The sequence below is a fragment of the Brienomyrus brachyistius genome, unplaced genomic scaffold (assembly GCF_023856365.1).
Source record: "Brienomyrus brachyistius isolate T26 unplaced genomic scaffold, BBRACH_0.4 scaffold56, whole genome shotgun sequence".
NCBI lineage: Eukaryota > Metazoa > Chordata > Actinopteri > Osteoglossiformes > Mormyridae > Brienomyrus > Brienomyrus brachyistius.
In genome coordinates this window covers 155,833-174,144 of record NW_026042331.1, presented here as the reverse complement: position 1 = coordinate 174,144, position 18,312 = coordinate 155,833, and positions in this window count along the sequence as shown.

Genomic DNA, 18,312 nt, shown 5'->3' with positions numbered 1-18,312 from the left:
TGTTATACATTACATACAGGGACTTATTATAATGGTCATTCTTACATCCATCTATTCATCTTTTAACTGCTTATCCTGTTTAGGCCGCCTAGGGCAAGAGGGTGGGATGCGCCCTAGATTCTAGTTGCAGAGCAGACACACCAAGTCATACATTACGGGCAAATTAGAGACACCAATTAGCCAAGCTGCAGTTCTCTGGGAGGCACCCCGCAGTCCAAGAAGTGTGAGGTAACAGTGCTGTCAACTGTGCCACCTCCCCACTCCTCAGTGTGTGTTACTCTGTTGGTGTCAGTCTCATGTCATACTCATGATGTCAGTGTGTTCTAATACTCGTGGGGTCAGCGTGTTTGTATACTCATGATACCAGTGTGTTCTCATACTCATGATGTTAGTTTATTCATATACTCATGATGCCAGTGTGTTCTCATACTCATGATGTTAGTTTATTCATATACTCATGATGCCAGTGTGTTTGTACACTAAGGATGCCAGTGTGTTCTCATACTCATGCTGTCAGTGTGTTTGTACACTAAAGATGCCAGTGTGTTCTCATACTCATGTTGTCAGTGTGTTTATATACTAAGGATGCCAGTGTGCTCTCCTACTCATGGTGTGAGGTAACAGTGCTGCGCACTGAGCCACCTCCCCACTCCTCAGTGTGTGTTACTCTGTTGGTGTCAGTGTCATCTCATACTCATGATGTCAGTGTGTTCTAATACTCATGGGGTCAGCGTGTTTGTATACTCATGATGCCAGTGTGTTCTCATACTCATGATGTTAGTTTATTCATATACTCATGATGCCAATGTGTTCTCATACTCGATGTCATTTTGTTCATATATTCACGATGTCAGTGTGTTCGTACACTCATGATGCCTGTGTGTTCTCATACTCATGGTGTCAGTGTGTTTGTACACTAAGAATGCCAGTGTGTTCTCATACTCATGGTGTCAGTGTGTTTGTACACTAAGAATGCCAGTGTGTTCTCATACTCATGGTGTCAGTGTGTTTGTACACTAAGAATGCCAGTGTGTTCTCATACTCATGGTGTCAGTGTGTTTATATACTAAGGATGCCAGTGTGTTCTCATATTCATGCTGTCAGTGTATTTGTACACTAAGGATGCCAGTGTGTTCTCATACTCATGCTGTCAGTGTGTTTGTATACTAAGGATGCCAGTGCGTTCTCATACTCATGCTGTCAGTGTGTTTGTACACTAAGGATGCCAGTGCGTTCTCATACTCATGGTGTCAATGTGTTTATATACTAAGGATGCCTGTGTGCTCTCATACTCATGGTGTTATGGTGTCAGTGCTTCAGAGCCACACAGTGATAGCTGCACACAGGCAGGCTCTAGTTAATGCACGTGGTAGTGGTGGTGGTGTTGGGGGGGCAGTAAATAACCATGCACTTTGACAGTGGCCCCCTCCCCATGACACCTTCCAGCAGATGGGAAATTAAAAAGCATTCATCCAGAAACATATTTCATTGCTAACAGCCGAGCTAAGATTTGCAGGATCAGCAGTTTCTCGGTGACACACACACACACACACACACACAGAATGTGGAGCAAATCACAAAAGCAAGTGCTACAGGCTCAGGTCACATATCGTGTAACTGTGCAAATTAGTCTGCCTGGCAAATTGCCACAAGGGCTTTATAGCCTGTAGTGAAGTGACATGACCAGTGGGTGGCGTCACACATCCAAATCGGGCACAGCTTTTTGCCATAAAACCAAAAGCAAACCTTAAAAAAATCTACAAGAAGGCCTTGAGAGATTCACACTGTGCTATGGTACAGAAAACTCCAGCCAAGTCAAACCTCTTAAATCAAAACAGGTAAACACATGTATACACACAAACATGGGTAATAAAACATGACACCGGTACATAAGAAAGTACATAAGAAAAGCACTGTCCTGCATAGGGTACGTGATAGGTTTTCTCACATTTGGGAAATTATTTCTTTTAAAGTCTTGCCATTTTTCTTTGCCTGTGCAGGTGGATATTTAACAAAGCAATCCTAAACAGCCAACCCGCAGAAGAGCATGGCAGCAGGACCAGTAAGAGACTCAGACTGTTATTCTCTATACCATCTACACCTCTCACTTAACAAGGGACATTCTCATAATGTTTAGACAATGGCTCTCATCTTCCCGGGATGTCTCGAGGACATTTAGGACGGAATGAATACGCTGGACTGTTCTTAGCACTCGCTTTGCAAGCTGGGCATCTCCTCTCATGCTGAGGTGTGGTGTAAACAGTTTAGCGGATGCGTGCTGATCAATGGCACTTAATTACTGTGGGAAGATTGCCTTGATAGATCTCAATGCTGACTGCACTGGAATGGCTTAAACGCTGATGAATAGCACTTCCTGCACCTGGGGCTACCTTGTCAAACGAAGCTAGTGGATAAACACTGTGGAAGTGACCTGAGGATTATAGTGGACCTGAGAACTGGTGGTTCCAGTTAAGATTTTGCTGTGGATCCCTAACTCTTATATAATGTTACATAATAATAAAAATGTTTTTTTTTCTGTTACATTACATTTCTGTTACATTCCTGCTACATTAGCCAGTGTGTGGCTATCAGAGTCAGTCTGCAGTTATTTGTGTGTATTTGCTGTGGTACAAGAATTACTGGGAACAATAAAGTACACTGCCTATAAAAAGAGTTGCTATGTTACAGTGATGAGTTTGTGAGAATGAACCATTTACACCCTTGAATTTGAATAATGATTTTTTTTTTCATTCAGTGATTTATAACATTGAATCTCAATGGTTTTAATTAGGCCTAGAACTTTTAAATACTGATCCGAAGTGACAGTTAATGTTGAAGCCAAAATAATTCTCTACAAAGTAGTCAAAATTAATTGCAAAAATGAAACGTATAAGTATCCATGCCCTTTATGACATGGCCAATTCATCACTGATGCAACCAATTGTTTTTAAAAATTACATAATTAATTAAATTGAGATGACCTGTGTGAGGTCATAGTGCTTCAAAAGAGTGCGCTATAAATATGCCTGTATCAAGACGGTCCAAATGGTTGTGAGCCTGGAATCAAATGCACCATGAGGACAAAAGAGTATGCCAAACAGCATTGTAACAAGGTTGCTGAAAAGTACATAAACATTTCTAAGAGACTGAGCATGCCTCAGAGTACTAAATCAATCATTAAAAAAATAAAACGAATATGGCTCAACTGCGTAGAGTAAGCTATCCTCAAAAGCTGAATGACAGTATAAGCAGTGTGATCAAGGCTTCCAAGAGACCTATGACAACTTCTGAAAGCAGTTCACTGCACCTGTGATTTATGTAGCATGATAAAGGGAGTGAACGCTTGTGCAAACAATTATTTCCTGTTATTTCCAATTAATTTAGAAGGTTTAGTACAGAATTGTCTTCATTTTGACATAAAAGAACTTTTTCTGTTGATCAGTGTCAAAGCCTACTTAAATCTGTTATGATTTAATGTTGTAAAGCAATAAAGCATTAAAAAGGCTGGAGGGGTGTGGGGGTGAATAGTTTTTATAGACACTGTAAAGACTGTAGTTGGCTTGGCCATTTATAAAGGCTGGATGTTGCTTATTATTTTATATGTAGACATTTTTCACTTCTCTCTGCCATAGAGAGTTATTCAGCTGTAGACAGAGTGTTTGGTGTTTAATTAAGTTCTCAATCCTCTCAGGTATTATTTGTTCGGCTTTAAAATGATTGGCCCAGATGAAGGACACTAACTGCTGCATTAGTAAATGGTTCATGGCTTTTTAGCCGTGCACCAGATGTGCATCTTCCACATTTGTCACAGTGTGTGGTGTCTGTAATATGGCAGCAGACTAATGTACCTCAACATTCTCTTACTGAAACTCTAAAAGAGGGAAGTCATGCAATCAGAAAGCCTCCCTTCTCGACTGTATGTAGGATTAGCTAGTAAGATAATGGGCTGGTACTGTGGAATTATTTATCCATCCATCCATTTTCCAAACCGCTTATCCTACTGGGTCGTGGAGGGTCCAGAGCCTATCCCGGAATCAATGGGCACGAGGCAGGGAACAACCCAGGATGGGGGGCCAGCCCATCGCAGGGCACACTCACACACCATTCAGTCACACATGCACACCTACGGGCAATTTAGCAACTCCAATTAGCCATGTTTTTGGACTGTGGGGGGAAACCGGAGTACCAGGAGGAAACCCCACGACAACATGGGGAGAACATGCAAACTCCACACACATGTAACCCATGCGGAGACTCGAACCCGGGTCCCAGAGGTGTGAGGCAACAGTGCTAACCACTGCACCACCATGCCGCCCCTGGAATTAGTTTTTGGATATTATTTATGGTTGGTGTTTATGAGTACATGTGTTTATAGGTTAAATATGTTTATTGAGGTGTAGTAGTTAGCACTGTTGCCTTACACCTCTGCGATCAAGGTTCAAGTCTCCACAAGGGTTGTACGGGTGGAGCTTGAAGGATTTCCCTGCTCCATCATGGGGATTCCTTCAGGTATCCCAGTTCTCCCCTCACAGTCCAAAAACATGTTGAGGTTAATTCTAGTTACCAAATTTGCCTGTAGGTGTGCACATGTGAGTGTGCTCTGCAACAGGTTGTCACCCCATCCTAGGTTGCTCCCATAGACTCCAGACCCCTCGTGATCCTGAATCAAATATAGAAAATGCATGTTATTAGGGGTATTGCATAATGATTCCCTGAATTGTCGAGTGGCGATTCAATGTTCGACATTAAGGTGGCTTCCATGTCTTGTGTCCAGTCAATTCTGTGAGAATAGGCATGTTTGAATGCTGTTGGTTGCTTTTAGTTTTGGGGCTTGTATGTTTGGGAGGCCTGGGAGAGCAATGGGGTAAAGTGGTTTCTTTTGTGGGAGGGTGCAGTCTGTGTATTTGTATATACTTTTCTAATCGAAACTGCTACAATTTAGTTCATGCCTTGTTGGCTAGCCCATGACATACTGCAATAAACGGTTCCTAAACTTAAGGACTTTTCCACTGCCACCCAGAACCAAGCCATACCTGAGCCATACCGTGAAGAGACGGTTTTTCATTGTAAACTATATGAGCCGTACCCAATCCATGCTCACACTGACATGGCTCTGCTTACTAGCAAGGCCAAAATCATGTCTAAACCGAGTTGGTTGTGTCACCACTATCTAACTGGTCAAAATGCATGGAGATACTGATGATTTGTGTCGATTTGCATAAATATGAAGAAAAAAGGGGATATTCTATGTATTAATCATTATCAGTAGTATCACACATCTCATGTTTGCGTTCTTCCCAGTTGATTCTGGGGTTCACCAGGGGTGTGTCCTTTCTCTTACTCTGTTCAATGCTTGTATGGACTGGGTGTTGGGCAGGGTCATGGGGTTCGGTGGCTGTGGGGACTCCATTAGTGAAGAAAGATTTACTGATCTTGACTTTGCCGAAGATGCCATGATCTTAGCGGAGTCAATGGAGGCTCTGATCGGGGCTCTCGAGAGACTGAGCGAGGAGTCTGAGTGCCTGGGATTGTGCTGTATCTGGGATAAAGACCAAGATCCAGGCATTTAATGACTTCTTAGGCACAGCCATCAGTAGTGTGTCTGTGTACGGGGAGAACGTCGACCTTGTCGAGTGATTTACCTGCTTCGGCACGACATTCATGTCTCTAGTGATTCTTCCTATGAAGTCAGCAGACGGACTGGAAGAGCATAGGCGGTCATGAGGTCACTGGAAAGGGGTGTGTGACGGTCCCAATATCTTTGCATGTCTTGCTGTATGGCTGTGAGCCTTGGACGCTATCCAGCGAGCTGAGATGACGACTGGAAACCCTCAGTACTGTGTCACTTCGGAGTATCCTTGGATGCCACTGGTTTGACTTTCTGTAGAATTTGCGGTTGCTAGAGGAGCCCCGAATGAGGCACATTACCTGCATTGTGAGGGAGTGTCAGTTACGGCACTATGGCCATGTGGCGCATTTCCCTGAGGGTGATCTGGCTTGCAGGATCCTCATTACTGAGGCGGCTGGACCAGGCTGCAGCAGATGGATGGCCATTTCTGGAGGGTGGGACTGGACCGCTGGACTGCATGCTCCCCAATTTGACTTGATCTGACACATCTTAATGTATTGATGTATTCCCGATAACTTGGAACTTGAAAATTTCCAGCCTCTTGCTTAAAAAGCACTAGAGAATGGCTGAATGAAATGAATTTGTAATGCAAATTTACACAAGCTAATGCTAATTCCACTAGCATTTGATGCTAACATAACACGGCCATTCTCACAAATGTGCTAGTGGAAATAAGCACATAGTAAATCACGATACATCGTGTGACTGTATACAAGTGTCTCTTTGGTTTTATGCCACTGTCATTCTCCAAAATGGCAATGCCTTTACTGACCCTTCTGCAGTGGACAATCAAACGAGCTGGAACCACATCATAACTAGTGTCTGGGTAGGCCTGGTTTCGATATGCCAGGGGAAAAACTCCATTAGTAATGGGCAACAGCTTTTCTTTGCTTCAGAGATTATACACCTCCTGGCTGTGCTCCAAGGTCACCAGAAATAGCAGGAGGTACAAAAAGAGTTGGTGAAGGATCAGTCCTGCAAGCTAGCTGACCTGACAGACACTGGGTGGGCTTGTAGGTCCTATGCATGCCGTTAGCTAATGGGCAGGCTGCCTGCTAAATGAGATTAATCACAAGAGCAGCAGAGAGAAGGCTTAATTAGCTAAATTGACTTGATCTTTATCGGCCTACTGGTGGCATTTTGCAAAGCCCTTGGTGGCACAGAGTGTATCTCTGAAATGCTCCACTGCAAGAGCTGCTGGTCTAACTGATGCATCACATTACACCTTCCCACACAATGGAGAGGAAGCATTTTCTGAGGAGACAAAGGCAGCCAAAAAACAGCTCTGTTCTTCATGGATCTGCCTTCACATCTGCTATTAGTCAGTGAAACAGTGATCAGTACGGTGATGGTTTTCATAAAGGCAAAAGCATTTTGGAAGAGGTTCATCTGTTTTCGTTCCGAAGCACTTACAGTGGAAACCAGGATGATTTTAAGCACAGACTTTATTTATCAAGCCAAATGGTGTTTGGACAGAAAGAAGGCAGCTGGAACGGAGAGTCCAACCAGTTGGAGCTCATTACATCCCTGGGGCCATTAAGTGAAGTCTGCCATGAACTGTTCAAATTATACAAAATTGCCATTGCCCTTCCTGCAAGCACAGCTGTTCATAGATTTTCTTTGGAGTGATATAAAAAAAATTGCTTATGCACAACCGTGAAGAATGGGACATGCCAGTCTATGGGAGCCACTGGCATAAACCCAGGATTGAATAGCACACCCTACTGGGAGGTTCTGGGCAGAAATCTGCTACGCATAATAAACAAACAAACATTTAGTTATGACATGCTAACAATTTTCACTTATCACATGGCTTTCATTTTCCTTTCTCTGTCATTCTGGATTTTAAATTATGCAATTTTTAATAATACTGTCCATGAAGCAAGTTGAAACACACACAGCTAGATATGCACAGTAGTGCTCAATGTCATCCTTCAATTGAGTCCTGCCCAGAGAGAGGAGCTCTCAATCGTTTCAGAGAACCTGAGTCAGCATTTTCTGTTGCTGACAAGAAAAATCAAGGTCTAAAAGTAAAATTGATAACAGAAGGTTTCCCTCAGCAGCATGGCACAAACTGGTTAGAGGCTTACAATTCACGCAGTAACGTACAAGCTCACAGACAAATATTGCGTTAGTTTTCTGTATGCATTTCCATGTTTTGCTGGTTTGTGGGGAAGCTAGTTTCATGTATCTTGTCCATATGCCCACTATAGAGAGGGCACATAAAAAGCTAAACAGTGAGGAGGGTGGTGTATAGCTCAGCAGGGCTATCATAGTTTATCACAGAAGGTCATAGGTTCCAATCCCACAGGGAGAATTATATCACTGCTCGACTCCTCACATGTATGTCGCTTTTGACAAAAGCTTCTGCCAAATTAATAAAGTGATTGCATGTTCTCAGATGTGACCCAAGAGCAAACCGTAGTTAAGCAGTGACATTTCTCAGCATTAGAGTGTCCCAACATGTCCATCCATGCTTGCTGGACTAGAGTCTGCGTATATGTGTATGTGGCCCTGAGATTTACCATAACTTTTGAGTCATGTATTAGGCCGTATGGGTGCAAATTAAGCAAATTCTCGCTTCAGTAAACTTACGAATGCAGTGCTGGTTTTTGTAGAGTCACCAGCAGTCTGTGCATCATTTATCTTCACAATGAAGAGTTATTATCAAACACTAAGCAGCTGCTGTGTAAACTCAGCAGCAGGAATAAACTCTGCTTCCTTGGGGTATTGGCAGAAACATGGTCTCATCCTCCAGCAGAATCTCTACCTACCCAAGCACAATCCTCTGGCTGACCACACCCACATAATCTATAACTCCAAGTTTTGTTCCCTTATCTGGTGGCCCTATTCCAGCTCCTCCTGTTCTCCCTGTCAGTCCTCACTCCCTTGTTCCACCTTCTGGCTCTTTCTGTTCAGAGCCATGGTTCCCGCTATTTTTTTCCTTCTCTATCTCTCTCCTTCTCTACTCCAGGTCTGTGCTTTTGTTCTGGTTCTGTTCTCCCTGTCTCTCTGGCCATGGCAATACCCTCGCTCGCCTGGTGTTTGCACATTTGTTACTAGTTTAATTACTAGTTTTCTGTTTTCCCTAGTGTTTGTTACTTCTTTGTTTCCCTATTAAGCTTTTTTTAGTTCCCCATTGTTTTGGCTGTATGTTAATTTGTTTCACCTGTTGCTTGCCTGTTGCATAGTGTCTCTGTTGATTGGGTGTTTGGTAACATTCTATGCCTGCTCCCTTGTTAACCCAGTTGTTTTTGTGTATTTAAGTGCCTGCCATTGTCCTGCTCCTCAGTCTGTCATTGCCCATGTTTCTGTGTGTCACTCTGCTGGTGTCTCCTAGTTCTCTTCCTGGTGTTGTCTGGTTCCCTTGGTATGCAAGTTTTTTTTTCCTTTTTTTTGTTTAGTTTTGTCCCCATGTGGTTCCTTTTATTTTGTGCATTCTGTTTTTGTTAATAAACCCCTGTTTTCTTGGAGCTGCTAAATGAATCGTCCACCTTCTTTTCCCTGCCTGCATCATGCCCCACATTTGTAATAGTGGGGTAATTACACTAAATCCACCTGAGTTAAATGCAATTAATGTGAACAATATCCACAGTAAAGGCCCAAAAGCCCCAGACGCTATCAGCCAACCTCACTGTACCAAGCCACCTCAGAAGTGAGGCAATGCTCCTTTTCAGGAGATCCATCTACCCCTCACTGTAAAATTCACTGCTGTGCCTTTATCTTTACTGAGACCTGGAACTGCCAAAACATTGCGGACAGTGCCATACAGCTAGACGGACAGACAATGTTCTGCAAAGACAGGAAAAGCAACTTCAGTAAGAAACTAAGGAAAGACTCTGTTTATGTCAATAACGCCTAGTGTACAAACGCAACCATTGCTGACATTAAATGCACACCTGATGTGGAAGTACTCACTATAAAGTGCCATACATTTTATCTGTTATGAGAATACACCAGTGTAATAACCAGTTTATATACCTCCTGATGCTAATGGTAACAATGCGGTACAGGAACTACACAAATCTATCAGCAAACAGATGACCTCACAACCAGATGGCATTTTTATTGAAGCTAATTATTTTAATCATGTCAACCTTAGACCAGTCTTCCTAAAGTTCTAGCAACACGTTTCATGCCCCACAAGAAGCAACAATACTCTGGACTAGGTATATATTAATATCAAAGATGGCTACAGAGATCTACGATACCCTATTTCAAACTATGAGACCATATCACACTACTATTGTTGCCAGCCCCTACCTAACTCATCAAACGGATAAAGCCAGCCCAGAAGGGTTAGGGTTAGGGTTAGGGTTGCAGTAACTGCATATATCAGCGAATGTGGGGACAATGTAGCCACAAGAAAATAAAGCATTCTCAACTAGAGTCCATGGATGAATGGGGAGGTACAAGCCTTCCAATCAGGTGACAAGGAGTCAAATGGTATTGCCGGAAACACACTGAAAAGAGCCAAAAGCTCCTAGTCCTGAAAATATCGATGCCTGAATTCTGTGATCGTGTGCAAACCAACTAACTGAGATCTTCAGTATATCACTGGTCCAAGACTCAATATTCCAGCAATGTTCGTATTTCTTAAGGGAACTAAAGAGAGCCAAGCGCCGACAACATATGCAGGCAAAACTCTAGAAAGCAGTAAGAGAGAGCAGCCTGAGAGAGCATGACAGCCTGGCATGCAGCTGCACAGCAGGCAACGGCAAGACTATACAGTGAGTGATAAAAACCTCAGACTACATCATCAGAACAGCGTTCTCAGAGATCCATGACACTTGCAAAAGGGGACATCTGGAGAGAGCACAGCGGATCGCCATGGACATCATGCCCCCCATTCACAATGTCTTTGCTCACCTGCTATCTGGGACATGCTATAGCAGTACCTGCTGCCAGAATTCCTGGCTGGCAAACAGCTTCTTCCCTCACGCTGTGCATATGCTGAACTCCCACACATGGCTCAGCTAACATGAACACTCCCAAGTACACCCTTCTAAACTTGCATGATATATGTTTATGTGTATATGCATATTAATACTTATATTTGTAAGTACACTATATGATCAAAAGTATTGGGGCACCGGGCCATTATATTACATCTACAGAAACTTTTATGACATTCTATTCTAAATCCATAGGCATCAATATGGAGTTCCTTTGCTGCTATAGCAGCTGTCACTCTTCTGAAAAGGCTTTTCACTAGATTTTGGGAATTTGGGATAATTTTTTCCCATTCATCCAGAAGAGCATTTGTGAGGTCAGGCACTGATGTTGGACTTTGAAGGCCTGATTCACAATCTCTGTTCTAGTTCATCACAAAGGTGTTTGATGGCGCTGAGATCTGGGTTCTGTGTGGGCCAGTCAAGTTCTTCCACACAAAACTCACCCAACCATGTCTTTATGGACCTTGCTTTGTGCACTGGGACACAGTCATGCTACAGTAGCACAGAAAAGGACCTTCCCCAAATTGCTTCCACAAAGTTGGAAGCAAGGCATTGTCCAAAAACTTCTTGGTATTCTTAAGCCCAAGCCCAAGTCTAGCCCAACCCCTGCAAAACAACTCTATATCATTATCCCTCCTCCAACAAACTTTACAATTGGTGCTGTTAGGTAGGTAGCATTCTCCTGGCTTCCCCCAAACCCCTGCTAGTCCATCAGACTGCCAGACAGAGAAATGTGAGTTTCCATTCCACAGAACACGTCTCCACTGCTCCAGAGTCCAGTGGCGGTGTGTTTTACACCACTCCATCTGATGTTTGGCATTGTGTTTTGTGAAGTGAGGCTTGCATGCAGCAGCTCGGCCATGGAAGCCCATTCTATGAAGCTCCCAGCACAGTTTTTGTACTGAGGTTAATACCTGAGGAAGTTTGGAACTCAGTTGTTGAGTTCACAGAACAGAGTTTATGTTATTCCTAAATGCTTCCACTTTGCAGTAATACCATGAGCTTCATGAACTCCTTGTAAAGGTGGCATCCTACAAGAAATCCTCGCTTGAATTCACTGAGTTCTTCAGCATGACCCATTCTTCCACAGATGTTTGTAAACCTGACTGCATGGCTAGGTGCTTGATTTTTTAAACCTGTGGCAATAGGTCTTATTAAAACACCTGAATTCAATGACTAAGAGGCGTGTCTCAGTACTTTTGTCCATATAGTGTATATTATGTATATTTAGTAACTATGTTTACATACAGCACCAGTCAAAAATTGGACATACCAAGCTGCCTACAAAGGAGAGTGATAAGAACATAAGAACATAAGAACTATACAAACGAGAGGAGTCCATTCGGCCCATCAAGCTCGCTTGGGGAGAACTTAACTAATAGCTCAGAGTTGTTAAAATCTTATCTAGCTCTGATTTAAAGGAACCCAAGGATTCAGCTTGCACTACGTTATCAGGAAGACTATTCCATACTCTGACTACGCGCTGTGTAAAGAAGTGCTTCCTTAAATCCAGTTTGAAATGTTCTCCCGCTAATTTCCACCTATGGCCACGAGTTCGTGTATTTGAACTAATGCTGAAGTAACTATTTGGTTGAACAGCATCCAAACCTGTTAGAATCTTATATACCTGGATCATGTCCCCCCTCAGTCTCCTTTGCTTGAGACTGAACAGATTTAGCTCAAGTAACCTTTCCTCGTATGACAGATGTGATAGTGTCGCATCACATGACCAGACCACCTGACCTAAACTCAATAGAAAAAGCTTTGGAGAAGTCTGACCAGAGAGTGAAGGAAAAGTGGCCAATCAGTTTTAGGCATTTAAAGAAAATAATGTTTAAATGATCTTCATGTTGGCATAAAACTATGACATTATGTGTGTCAAAAACAGTATTTTTGCAGCAACCATCCATACAAGCATATATTTTTTGATGAGATGACAAGCACACCTTGTACAGCTAATCAGTATCTCACTGACTTTTTAAAACTAATGAATTCGTTAATTAATTGAGTGAGCTGGTGGTGAAAATTAATAAATGTATGAAATGGCTGAGGTGCCCCTGAGGAGAGGTTTGGGAAGTGGTGTTCATCTAGTCATCCAGAAAGAAATCAGTGACTTTTGGGAGAACAGGAGAAATTATTACTAGTTTTTATTGCGTTACTATTAATATGCACATGTAGTAATGTTAAATTGTGTTTTTTGTTCTGAGCAAGTGCACTTACTACCCAGATAAATAGCCTTAAACATGTCTTTTGACAGCCTAAGACTTTTTCACAGTACTGTATGTGGGACCTCCTTCAGGACATCTGGAAAAGCATCCCAGGAACAGTACGGGTGAAGGACACTGCTCAAATGCCCAATGGTGGGATCACTCTACTGACCCAGGGATTTGAACCGGCAAACTTCTGAGTCCCAACCCACAGAGCTACCCCCCACAACAATTTTTTTTGTTTAACTTTTTTTTTGATCAGAACATAATTTGATATATGTTATTTAATAGTTTTGCTGTCTTTATAATTATTCTAATATGTAGAGAATATATGTGGAGAATAGTGCAAATAAACCTTTCTGTGGATAGACATGTTCAAACTTTTCACTGGTATTGTGTGTGGATTCATTTGTATGTAATATGCTTGCACGAAGAGAGTTTTTTTGGCATCCATCTCGTATACGTATTTGACCCATACTGAAAAATAAAATATTAGCACATGATTTAGCATTGAAGCGGCAGGCAGACTTAGGTATCGCGTTGATGGTGAATAAGTAAGAGACGTCTTTGAGAAGAGGAACCAAGCTCTTTTATGAGTCCTTAACAAAACTAACGCAGACACTTTATAAACACTTCAACTGAACAGAAAAGTGGAAACACAAGGAGGTCAGAAGCCGGACTCTAAGGTACACACACGGTGGGGGGTTTATACAAAGTTAAGGACAGGGTTCGCATAAAACATGGGCAAACAATCGGGAAATACAACTATTAACAACAGGACAAGAAGGGGCTATTTACAACTGCCCGCAAGCATGCCGGGATATGTTGATCCCCGTCGGAGTTACAGTACTGTGACAACAGATCACCCATAAATCAACAGACAGAGCATTCCACTAATAAGTCTGTGTTTTACCCGGTTTTTGGAAAGGTTTAGGTCCTGACTGGGGAGTCAAGGAGTTATCGGTGTAGGTGCTATTGTGTTTGAATCCCCCTCTCCTCTCAATTGTCTGAGTCTACCTTGAGTATCATTCGATAAACCACTTAAATTTGCATTCTGCTCTCCCTTCACACATGCCTGGCCATTTGTGGATTCATAGAGGTTTTAGAAAATAACGTAAAAGGTAAATAATAAAGTGATTACTTTTTTTCTGAAAGTAAGCAGTTAAGTAATCAGATGACAAATTGAGACAAGTAATTGGTAATCAGTAATGGACTGACCTTTTTTGAGTTGCTTCCCCAACACTGGAAACAGCACACACTGAGCTCAGCTGGATGTCACCTTGTGATAAATGGGACTTATGGAGAGGTTTCACTGGCACAGGCAGGAGCATCTTTCACAGGTACTGTTCTCTAAATATTACAGATTGGTGCCCTCTGCTGTTAACTGTGAGGATTGCGGCCCTAACCCTGGCTACTGGTCTTTTAAGTAAATTGATTTACACACAGACTCTATTTGCTGTTATTGATCAACACAAAAAGGTATTATTTTATAATATATACACACAATCAGATCTTCCTTATATTAAGTGGCTTTTTGTATTTTTTGTGTGTTCTGCCAAAAATGATTTTTTTTCACAATTAGAAGTCATCATGTTTAGGAATAAAAATGAAACCAATGAAAATGTGGATTCTGGAGGCTTTTGCCCAATATAACTCATACTTATGGAAGCAGCCACTCCTAACCGCTGACCTTGTGATCACATGACTCACGTTTCCTGCCATTCACTGTACCTCACAGCACCTCCCTCTTCATTTGCTTCATTCCTTTCCTCTTACCCTCATAACCCCCATTCTAGGTATCATTTCTGTTTAATGTTCAGACAACCATCAGCCCAGTAAGGTGTGTAACATACTACACTTTATATCTCAGTCCTGAGTATCCAGTGCTTGGATCTGACGCAGGGGAGGATTTATTGCATTCCAGCTATGTTGTACTGCCACTAGGGGGCACCAGGCATCTTATCAAGGGTCTATTATAGCTTCCCCAAATCTGTGTAAATGTTGAATGGAACCATCACCCCTATTATCATTTAAGATTGACATTTGTGACTTTTTTGACTAACACTCTAAATATATTTCCACTTGTTTCCACACATAGTCATATACATGCACTCACAGACATGACAATGGATCTTTAAGATAGACAGAAAGCTTAACCCAGGTTGAAACTTGGCAGGTTTACAGTTATGCACATGCACAGCCTTAGAGATGAAAGCTATAGGACTAGATTGTTGTTTCAGATTTTTTTCAAGGTGGTTAAGAAGCTGTTTAAATCTACATGGAATTGTTTCTCCTCCTGGACTTAAATAACCCTATTCAGGCACTGGGGAGACAACCTTGCAGGAAAATCACAACTTTATTTCCTCCTGTTTTTCCTTTATCGGTGACCGTTTTCCCTCCTATTCAACTTTTCCATTGTCTTTATGCCAACGTGATCTAAGCTGACATTAAGAGTGACAAGAGGCAGGCAGATAAGAAAAGGGAAATAATGAGGTTGAGGTGTAAAATTAATCTCATGGATCCTACAAATAAACCCTTTACATAAAATTCCACAGACATAATTACACACACAGCACATCTCCTCTCATTTCCAGCCATCACCCCCACATTGTATTTGCATAAACATGAAGCTGGACATGAGCAGGACAATCCGGACAATGTGGAAGCAACTAACGGGGGGAATTTCCAACCTGGCGAGGCTGCTCAGCAAAGGCACTGATCCTGTGTTAGTGCTATAGTTTAATCAGTGGTTCTCAGCTTGTGTGCTTAAAGTCTGCTGAATCTCATATGCACCCACCTACCCACCCAGATATTGGTTCCTCTTCTCACATCAGTGTGATTCTTGCCATAGCTTCTGTCATGGGAATCACACTGTATCTGCAAAGTTCAGCCTATCTAGTAGGGGGCTACTCAGTCCCCCCCACCATATAGCTGAAATTGAGACCCTGATTATCAAAGACTCTTAGAGGTGCAGATTCTTCCGTTACAACAGGCAGAGAATTGATGCTGATTCTGGTCACCTGTTACTTGGGCTACTGGCCCCTGGTTCTGTTCCATTTTCAGTAACCAGATCACCATGACACACAAACTGATTTGTTTTCATACTTTCTAAATACATAAATCACATCCTACTATTGGCTGCTAGTTGTAGCTCACACTCCGAATTCCTCAGTTCAAAGAAGTACCTTCGGACAGTGGTTCCATCACACAAACCCATTCAGCATCCTTTGGGTCCAAGGCAGTCCCTCCTGCTTCAACAGCCCACCCTCCTAAGCACATTCTGCTGAAACACTGACTCTGCCTATTGCAGGCTGGGGAGACATCTATGGGATGTTCACTGCATTGCTGGCCAAGACCCTGAGCGCTTCCTCATTCTCTACATTCCACAATCTCAGCCTTGATTTATTTGCTGACCGAAAACTGCAGCACTTTACCTCACAAATCCTTAAGCCCCAGCATTTTCTTTTTTTGTACTCTTGCTTAAGACTGAAATTAATCAATGTAAAAGCTTAAATTGCCGTTAACAATTGATGTGCTTCAATGCCATGGCAAGAGGAGCATTATGAACACTGATTATGAATTACCATTAAAATTAATAAGTAATTTTAGATTTACAGTGTACACTGTGCATGGTGAGTAAGCTTCCCTTCTGGAAGTGTTTGTGAGCTATTGCAAATGTCATGCTAATCCATGGTTTAAGCTTCTGTTAGGCCCCAGAAAAGTTACTGCTGATGTATGACTACAGACAGGCTTGAATAGTGAATGAAAGGATGTAGCTGCTTTAGTTTAGTCTAGGCCTGATTAAACTCCCCGGAAATCCAGCTGTTTTGAAAGAACTGCAGTGGCTGACAAATAAGCCTGAATGCCATGGGATTATCTGGTGATCGTCAGACTCCATTAAAAACAACTTTGAATGATAGGGCACATTCTGTAGCAAAAAATGTCAACTAAATACAATGAAAAATGACCCCCACAATGTCAAAATACCAGGTTTCTATTGCATTGTGGGGAACATTTGGTCCCCACAATGTAATATAAACCTAATCACACAAGTCTACCTCTATCTTCTACAGATTCCTGAAGTGAACATATGTAATGCTGTTATTATGGCTTGGCATGAGGTTTGGCTATACAATCTATAGGGACACGGATTTAACTGCACCGCTCTAATTCTAAAACAGCATCATGTGAACTTTATTTATCATTAAATAAAACATAAATTAAAAAAAAAAATAGTCTCAAACTAAATACTCATACATCTATATGACATGTTTTTTATTAATATTATAAGAAAGAACTCCAGTGCATAGAGGTAAGGAGCATGCACTGATTACAGTGCATTGCCACACCCATCACAGGGATGAGAACCTGAGTGTGGCAGGCAATACCTCAGCACCACACTAGTCCGAATGGACCACTGTCAGTTTTCCAGTGGCTGGAGTGCCAATCCTGCCACCAACTCCCAAATTATTCCCTGTAAGTTGGAGGACGTCCTAATAGGGCTGGATGTAGATTAATGTCATACCCAGGACAAAGCAATTGCAGGTTATGGGCCTAATGGAGTAGAATCACTCCAGACACTCAAAGGATTTGAACCAGTAACTTTCCGATGGCCAACGCAGAACTCTAGCCTCAGAGCCACAACTTCACCAACAGAACTTGAACTTGAATTAAAAAAAAAACTGAAGCATCCCCGCTCAAAATCATAAAAAAATATTGGACAAGTGAAAACCAACTGGGGTGTGCTTATTTCTACATCTTGTCCAGTTCCTGACTGAACTTTTCAAACACATTAAAAATCAGCTATTTGTTTTTATTCCTTTCATTGCACTTAAAGTATGTGTTGTTTTTCTCCATTACTGCTGTGCCATCTGCAAATTTAACCAGTTTATTGTACAGTTGTGCTCAAAAGTTTACATACCCTGGCAGAATTTGTGATGTTTTGGCCATTTTTCAGAGAATATGAATGATAACACAATAACCTCTCTGTCACTCGTGGTTAGTGGTTGGATGGAGCCATTTATTATCAAACAATTGTGTTTGCCTTTTTTACATCATAATGACAACAGAAAAGATCCAAATGACCCCGATCAAAAGTTTACATACCCTGGAAATTTTGGCATGATAACATAGACACAGGTTGACACACACAGGTGTAAATGACTACTAAAGGTAACCATCCTCATCTGTTTGCTTGTAATTAGTGGGTGTGTATAAAAAGTCAGTGAGTTTCTAGGCTCCTGACATGAGTCATCCAGTGACAGTTTGCTGGATTACTTCTATCCCCTTTTTTGAATATGGGCGTTATATTAGCATGCTTCCAATCAGGAGGTACCACACCAGCAGATAAGGATTTCTGGAATAGTAAAGGTTGGCTAATAATATCCCTCATCTCTTTTAGAACTATAGGTAAGATGCCATCGGGGCCCTGCGATTTATTTATTTTGAGCTCAGCTAGGCTTGGTACCACATCAGCCTCAGTTATACATATATTGGTCATAGAGGACACTGTATTTGTACT